Source organism: Hibiscus syriacus, unplaced genomic scaffold (genome assembly GCF_006381635.1).
Source record: "Hibiscus syriacus cultivar Baekdansim isolate YM2019G1 unplaced genomic scaffold, ASM638163v2 tig00109992_pilon, whole genome shotgun sequence".
NCBI classification, from domain to species: Eukaryota; Viridiplantae; Streptophyta; class Magnoliopsida; order Malvales; family Malvaceae; genus Hibiscus; species Hibiscus syriacus.
The window spans coordinates 394056-401492 of record NW_024062552.1 but is presented as its reverse complement, the minus strand read 5'-3'; positions in this window follow the sequence as shown (position 1 = coordinate 401492).

The window sequence follows — 7437 nt, the reverse complement described above, 5'->3', positions numbered from 1 at the left end:
ATCCTAGTCTCTTCCGAGATCTAAGGGATTAAGTTATAATATTCCTAGGCCGGTTCAAAGCCCCTTGAAAATACCATAACCCATTGCTTATGAGGCTTATCTTGCGTTTCTTCCGAATACTTACAAGTATTTTTAGTTTAGGATTCTTCCGAATACCTAACCTTCATCTAAGAGATGGACATTTTCATGCCTCTTACAAGCCTAGATGGTGAAGCATTCATAAGCAAAGCAAATAAAGAACCAAAATAAACTTAAATATACCATTAAAAATAAAGTTTAAACAACCATTCAACCAACCACCATCAAATAAGTTAGTTCATGGTGGGGTTCGAAATATCCAAACACAAAGTCATGAAAATTCGTTCCAACAACCCACAAAATAATATAAAGAAATAGCAGCAAAAAAGGGAAGTGAGAAGAAGCCTTCGACGCGCCACCGGAGGTCTCCTCTCGGCCACCACGAACCACCTAGCTCGCTAGCTCCTTTCGGCGCCTAGCTTGCCACTCCTTGGAGCTTTATCAATGGAGGAATATTCCAAGGAAGAAGAAAAGAAAAAGAGAAAATAAAAATCTGATTTTTCTGCTCTATGCGTGTGCTCACTCTTCTTTCTTCTCTCTCCCATGAGGTGTCATATATAATAAATAAAATATCTAGGGGTAATGATGAGTTTGTTGGGTGCAAAATACCCCTCATACCCCTAGAATCACATTTTGTACATGAATCTTATCCTCCAAGTGGTAGTGGTTCATTGGTAGCTCTGACAGGCAGTTACAGCAGTCCTCCACGTGCAGGGACAGCTGTCCTGATGCAGAAATATCTTTTTGTCCTTTTCTGCGCCAGAAATGCCAAGGCATTTCAATCTGCTCTAGCAACGTGTAATGCCGCGGCATTACTTCCCAAAGAATCCTTTTTCTTGCTATTCCCTGCACACCATAGACAAACTGCACCTTTCCCTCAAACAGCACCATTAAGAAATAAAATAGTACAACCACCACAAATGCAACTATATGCAACTACATGATCCTAAAATGACTAAAATGAGCTTTTAAACAAACAATAACTTAAGTGAAAAAGGCTTTAAAAGTAGCCTTTTTAGGAAGTTAACACACCCCCAAACTTAAGCTATTGCTTGTCCTCAAGCAATGGATAGCAGTTACATAAGCATAATGTCATGGCAAAGTTCGATAGTAAGACAGTAGGACAAAATTGAATTTCAACCCTCAGAACGATAGGCTTCAACATGCTAGACTTATCAAGAATTCAAGTACTTTTCTCTAGGTCCAAATCCTTTGTGGTAGTGTGTGTGCGTGATTGTATCCAATCTATACTTAGTGAATTTAGAAAATTTCTAATCAAGTCCCCTAGTTTTTGTCAAGGCATTTACTTATCATTAAGCACATTTTTACTCCTTTTTTTGATGTTGTTACGAAGGGAGTCAGCTCATCACACCTACTCTCCCACACTCTAGATGAAAGGGAGCATACCTTCCATCCCTGAGCTAGTTAAGTAGAGTCATCCCGTGACTTCTTTCATTCACTCATATGCACGAGGCTTCCATTTATTAAAGAAAGTTCCAGGAAATGCCACGGCAAAGAGGAGTGTCCCTCTACAGCTATGCTTAAGCATTTATTCACAGTTTCATTTCTAAGGGAGTTTGTTTTTGATTTTCCTTTTAAACACCATACTATATTTCAATGCCAAGACTAACTAAAGTTCCTTCATAAAAATTTCCTAAATTTTCTAAGTATAGAGAACATACAAATCGTGTAAATATTTTTCACCAAGCATCAAGCCCTAGAGTGAGTTCTATCATTCTCAACAGTCATTTACATTCAGATTCTAGCCTAACAAAATTATAATCATCGGGTATCCTCAAAACATTTTATCTAACTGTCCTACCATTTACTGATGCCATGGCATAATACTATGCTAATGCTATCATGCATATGACCTACCAAGAACACTACCTCCCCCAAACTTAAGGGAAGCATTGTCCTCGATGCTTTAAAGAGAACCAAACTAACTAAAAACTATATGTTATGCAATGAAATACAACTAAATAAAAATGGATACAAAAGAGGTACCTCAATGTTTACGTGATGGTGGTGCTTTGGAGGTGCTAGCAGCTCCTCGCCGGGTGCGCTTCCGGATAGGTGTTGGGCTGGACTCAGAAGAATTGGAGTAATAGTGCACAATGCGTCCAGCCGTGGTCTTGGTGCGGCGACCACTACGTTGTGCAGGAGAAGGATTGGGTGATGGGATGGGGCTGGGTGTTTCTTCGACATGGACAGTGGGCGAATATTCAGGAGTCTTGGACCGGTGTGTATCAGGAGTAGGGTCATCAGCAGGAGGATCAGGTGCATCGTGCTCAGGCTCTGGAGATGCCTCGGCATTGAATGCCGGCAGAATTTCGTCTGGGAATCCAGGAAAATTCTGTTGTCCGTGGGGAATGATTTCTTGAAAGAATGATTCCACCACAGCATCTCTATGCTTCACATATCCAAAGAAGTTACGGATGTCACCGTGTAAAGCATGCAATTGAGCTTGAGTATGCGTCACAGCTTCCTCGAGAGCAAGTAACCTTGCCTCGGCATTCGATTCTGTAGCACCTGCAGATTGCTCATGAACAGGGTCATTAGACTTGGGATTTTCAATTACCAACAACAGTGGAAGTCTAGCCCTAGTGATGCCCGATAATCCAGGTAAAATTTCATCAAAAGCATTTTCCTCAACCTTTTTCTTACGACATAAAGCGGTAATTAAATTAGGAAACACCAAAGCACTTGCCTTTTTACCCAAACAGTCGTGAACTTGCTGAACAATGATACGACCCACATCGATCGAACGGGATACCATTATAGAATGTAAAAGCAATAAGCGTGAAAGTGATACCGTAGTGTTATGGGAGGTGGGCATTAATTTATGCTTGAGAAAGTGATTCCATAGCTTTGCGCGCGGTTGAAGACGTTCTCGGTTGACCGAGTATCGGCTCGTCTGGCGACCATTCCACTCAGTGTTTTCGAAACAAAGGTCTTCCAAGACCCCATCGTATGTATTGCTATTGGCTTCCTCTTCGAACGTGGCATGGTTATCCACAACATCCTGCAAATGAAAATAACGATTAATAGCAGTGGATGTAAAACGGATTTGTTTACCTCGAACGAAGATGGAGTGTTGATTGGGCTTGGAAATATTCGCATAGAACTCCTTAACTAATGAGGCGTTCACCGAACCAGGATGACGAGCAAACTTCTGCCATTTGAGTGGCGTCACGATGTCCATAACATCGGGTCCAAAACCACCATCGGTTTCCTCGGTAAAAATAAATCCTAACTCAAAAAAGAGTTTTCGGTTCTTGAAGTTTTGGAACCGAGCCTTAGCCTCATCGTTCTCAAACTGTTACCAAGCGGTCGTGTCGGTTGGAGCTGGTCTTGAGCGCACCATTTTCAGTGTTTTTGAAGTAAGAAAAATGAAAAAGGAAGAAGCTTTTGAAAGCTTTAAAAACTTGGATGTATTTCGGCTATGGAGAAATAACAAAGAAAGAAGATGAATGAAAGAAAGAGAAAAGGTTAAAGTTAACATGAAAGAGAAAAATTAATAATGAAAGATAAAAGAAAAAGTTAAAAATTTAAGAAGGAAAAGGGGTGATAGGACGCTTAAGAGAGAAATTAGTGGGTGGGGGTTGTGTGTGTATGGGGAAGGAAAAACTGCCAAAAAGCAATGATGTGATGGGACAAAAACTGTGGAAAGAGAAAAGAAATGTCAGAAATTAAATTAAAAATAAACAAATCAAAAGAATATCTCTCCACTTAATGCTTTGTCCTTTCCTCCCTTTGATAACCGCTCATTGTACGGTTTGCAGCGGTGTGGTCCCTACAAATCAGATCAAAAATTAATTACAAAATAAAATAAAATAAAACTAAAGAAAAAACTTGAATGTTAAATTTTATTTATGCACAGACACAAATTCCATGCCGAGGCATCTAATTTTAGTTCTCCTCTGGGCACGCTTCAGTATCGTGCAGCCGTAACACGTCCTTGTTGTGCGGTGGTGGAATTCCATTGTAGGCTTTCAGACGCTGGCCATTGACCTTGAAGATTTTCCCATTGTCTATTCTCTTGATGTCAACAGCTCCATGGGGATAGACATAATGCACCTCAAATGGCCCTGACCATCGAGATTTTAGCTTCCCAGGAAAGAGTTTAAGTCTGGAGTTGTAAAGCAAGACTTGTTGCCCCACATGAAAATGTCGTGGCATCAGTTTTTGGTCATGCCACTTCTTGATTTTCTCCTTGTATATCCAAGCATTCTCATATGCTTGTGCTCTAAACTCTTCCATTTCATTAAGTTCTAATAATCTCTGCTCCCCAGCTAGTTGAGCATCGAAATTCAATCGCTTGATAGCCCAATAAGCTTTATGTTCAAGCTCAACCGAGAGATGACAAGCTTTACCATACACTAACTTGAAGGGTGACATCCCCAAAGGAGTTTTGAATGCTGTTCTGTACGCCCAAAGTGCTTCATCCAACTTTGGCTACCAATCCTTTCGCTTTGGGTTCACCACTTTCTCTAAAATCTGCTTGATCTCTCGATTAGATATCTCAGCCTGGCCATTTGTCTGCGGATGATATGTTGTGGCAATCTTGTGTCGAACTCCATATCTCAGCAATGCCTTGGCAATCAACTTGTTATCAAAATGGGTTCCTTCATCACTGATGATAGCACGAGGTACTCCAAACCGAGTGAAAATATACTTGTGCAAAAACTTGAGTACGGTCTTGGAGTCATTCCTTGATGTTGCTATTGCTTCCACCCACTTTGACACTTAATCCACAGCAAGCAATATATATAATTTTCATTCAGAAGATGGGAATGGTCCCATGAAGTCGATGCCCCATACATCAAACAGCTCTATCTCCAAAATATTTTGCAGCGGCATCTCATGTCGTCTGGAGATGTTTCCAGTCCGTTGGCATCGATCACATCCTTTGTAAAATGCTTGGGCATCTCTAAAAAAAGTTGGCCAGTAAAAGCCTGATTGCAGGACCTTAGCAGCAGTCCTTGCTCCACCAAAATGGCCTCCACTTGGGGCCGAATGACAATGGTACAAAATATTACTTTGCTACTCTTCAGGTACACATCGTCTAATGAGCTGATCGGAATAATGTTTGAACAGATATGGCTCATCCCAAAAATAGTGCCTTGCATCGTGCTTGAACTTCTTTTTAGCCTGACTATTCAAATCAAAAGGCACAATTCCACTAACAAGAAAATTAACAAGGTCAGCGTACCACGGGATTGCCGCGGCATATAAAATTTTCTCATCAGGAAATTCCTCTTGGATATCTACAGTGTCATGGCATCCAGAATTGTTCTCTAGCCTAGATAAGTGATCAGCAACTTGATTTTTAGTTCCTTTTCTATCTACCACCTCTAAGTCAAATTCTTGCAAAAGTAAGATCCACCTAATAAGTCTAGGCTTGGCATCCTTTTTGTTCACTAAGTATTTTATGGCCAAATGATCAGTGTGAACAATAACTTTAGTGCCTATTAGGTAAGGTCTAAATTTATCAAAAGCAAATACTACGGCAAGTAATTCTTTCTCAGTGGTGGTGTAGTTCAATTGTGCTTCATTTAAAGTGCGGCTAGAGTAATAAATAACATGAAAAATTTTACCTCGGCGTTGCCCCAAAACAGCTCCTACGACATAGTCGCTTGCATCACACATCAGCTCAAATGGTGATGTCTAGTCGGGAGGGACTACAATGGGTGCCGAGATCAGTTGTCGTTTCAGCTCAGTAAATGCGCCGAGGCATAATTCATCAAACACAAAGGGTTGGTTTTGTTGAAGCAATGTGCACAAGGGCTTAGAAATCTTGGAGAAGTCTTTGATAAATCTTCTATAAAATCCAGCATGTCCAAGAAAACTTCTTATTCCCTTGACCGAAGTTGGTGGTGGCAAATTTTCAATCACTTCAATTTTTGCCTTGTCTACCTCAATACCCTTGTGTGAAATTTTGTGGCCTAATACAATACCTTCAATCACCATGAAGTGACATTTTTCCCAGTTTAAGACCAACTCAGCCTCCTCGCTTCTCTTGAGAACTTTTGCTAAATTACCGAGGCATCGTTCAAAATCATCCCCACAAATAGAAAAATCATCCATGAAGATCTCCAGAAAATCCTCAACCATATCTGAAAATATAGCTTGCATACAACGCTGAAACATTGCCGGGGCATTACAGAGTCCAAAAGGCATCCTCCTAAAGGCAAAAGTGCCATAGGGACAAGTAAATATAGTCTTCTCCTGGTCCTCTGGTGCGATGGCAATTTGATTGTACCCCGAGTACCCATCCAAAAAGTAATAGAATGCTTTGTCGGCCAATCGATCTAACATTTGGTCGATGAAAGGTAGAGGAAAGTAGTCCTTCTTCGTAGCTTTGTTGAGTTTTCTATAGTCCATGCATATCCTCCAGCCGGTAACAGTGCGAGTGGGTAATAGCTCATTATCCTCATTCGTAACCACCATCGTGCCTCCTTTCTTCGGAACACATTGGACAGGGCTCACCCATGAGCTATTGGAGATATGGTAGATCACTCCAGCATCAAGTCATTTCAGAATTTCTTTCATCACCACTTGCTTTATAACAGGGTTGAGTCTTCTTTGTGGTTCAATTGAATTGCCGTGGCAATCTTCTAGCAGAATCTTGTGCATGCAGATTGTGGGACTAATGCCTTTCAAATCGGCCATAGTCCAACTAATTGCTTTCTTATGCTGCATCAAAACACTTAACAAACTTTGCTCTTGGTTAGCAGTAAGATTAGCAGAAATAATCACCGGTAAAGTCTCATCGCTACCTAAGTAAACATATTTAAGATGCCCTGGCAAAGTCTTAAGCTCTAGATTGGGTGCATGCACTAATGAAGGCTTAGGAGAAATGAATTCATCAAAATTCAGAGGTTCAAAATTCATACCTGATCTAACTTGTACTAAGCTAGATTGCTCCTCCAAAATTGGAAAGTCGTCAGACTCCACTAAGCTTTCATCATCCACCCAATATTCATTTTCTGCTAGCTGAATGAAGTTGTTCTGGTAAAGATGTTCAGTCTCTTCTTCAATTACTGAGTTCACTTCAGAAATGCCTTGGCATTCTTCAGTGTCATCAACATATTTGAGCGTTCTAAAAACATTGACAGTTACACACTAATCAGCCACTCTCATGGTGAGTTCACCTTTTTCACAGTCTATCAATATACGTCCAGTGGCTAGGAAAGGTCTTCCCAGAATGATTGGTGCCTTGGCATCAACTTCGCAGTCCATAATTAAGAAGTCGACTGGAAACACAAACTTGTCCACCCTTACTATGACATCCTCGACTCTCCTTTCAGGTTTAACATGGGATTTGTCGGCAAGTTGTAAAATAACTGAGGTGGG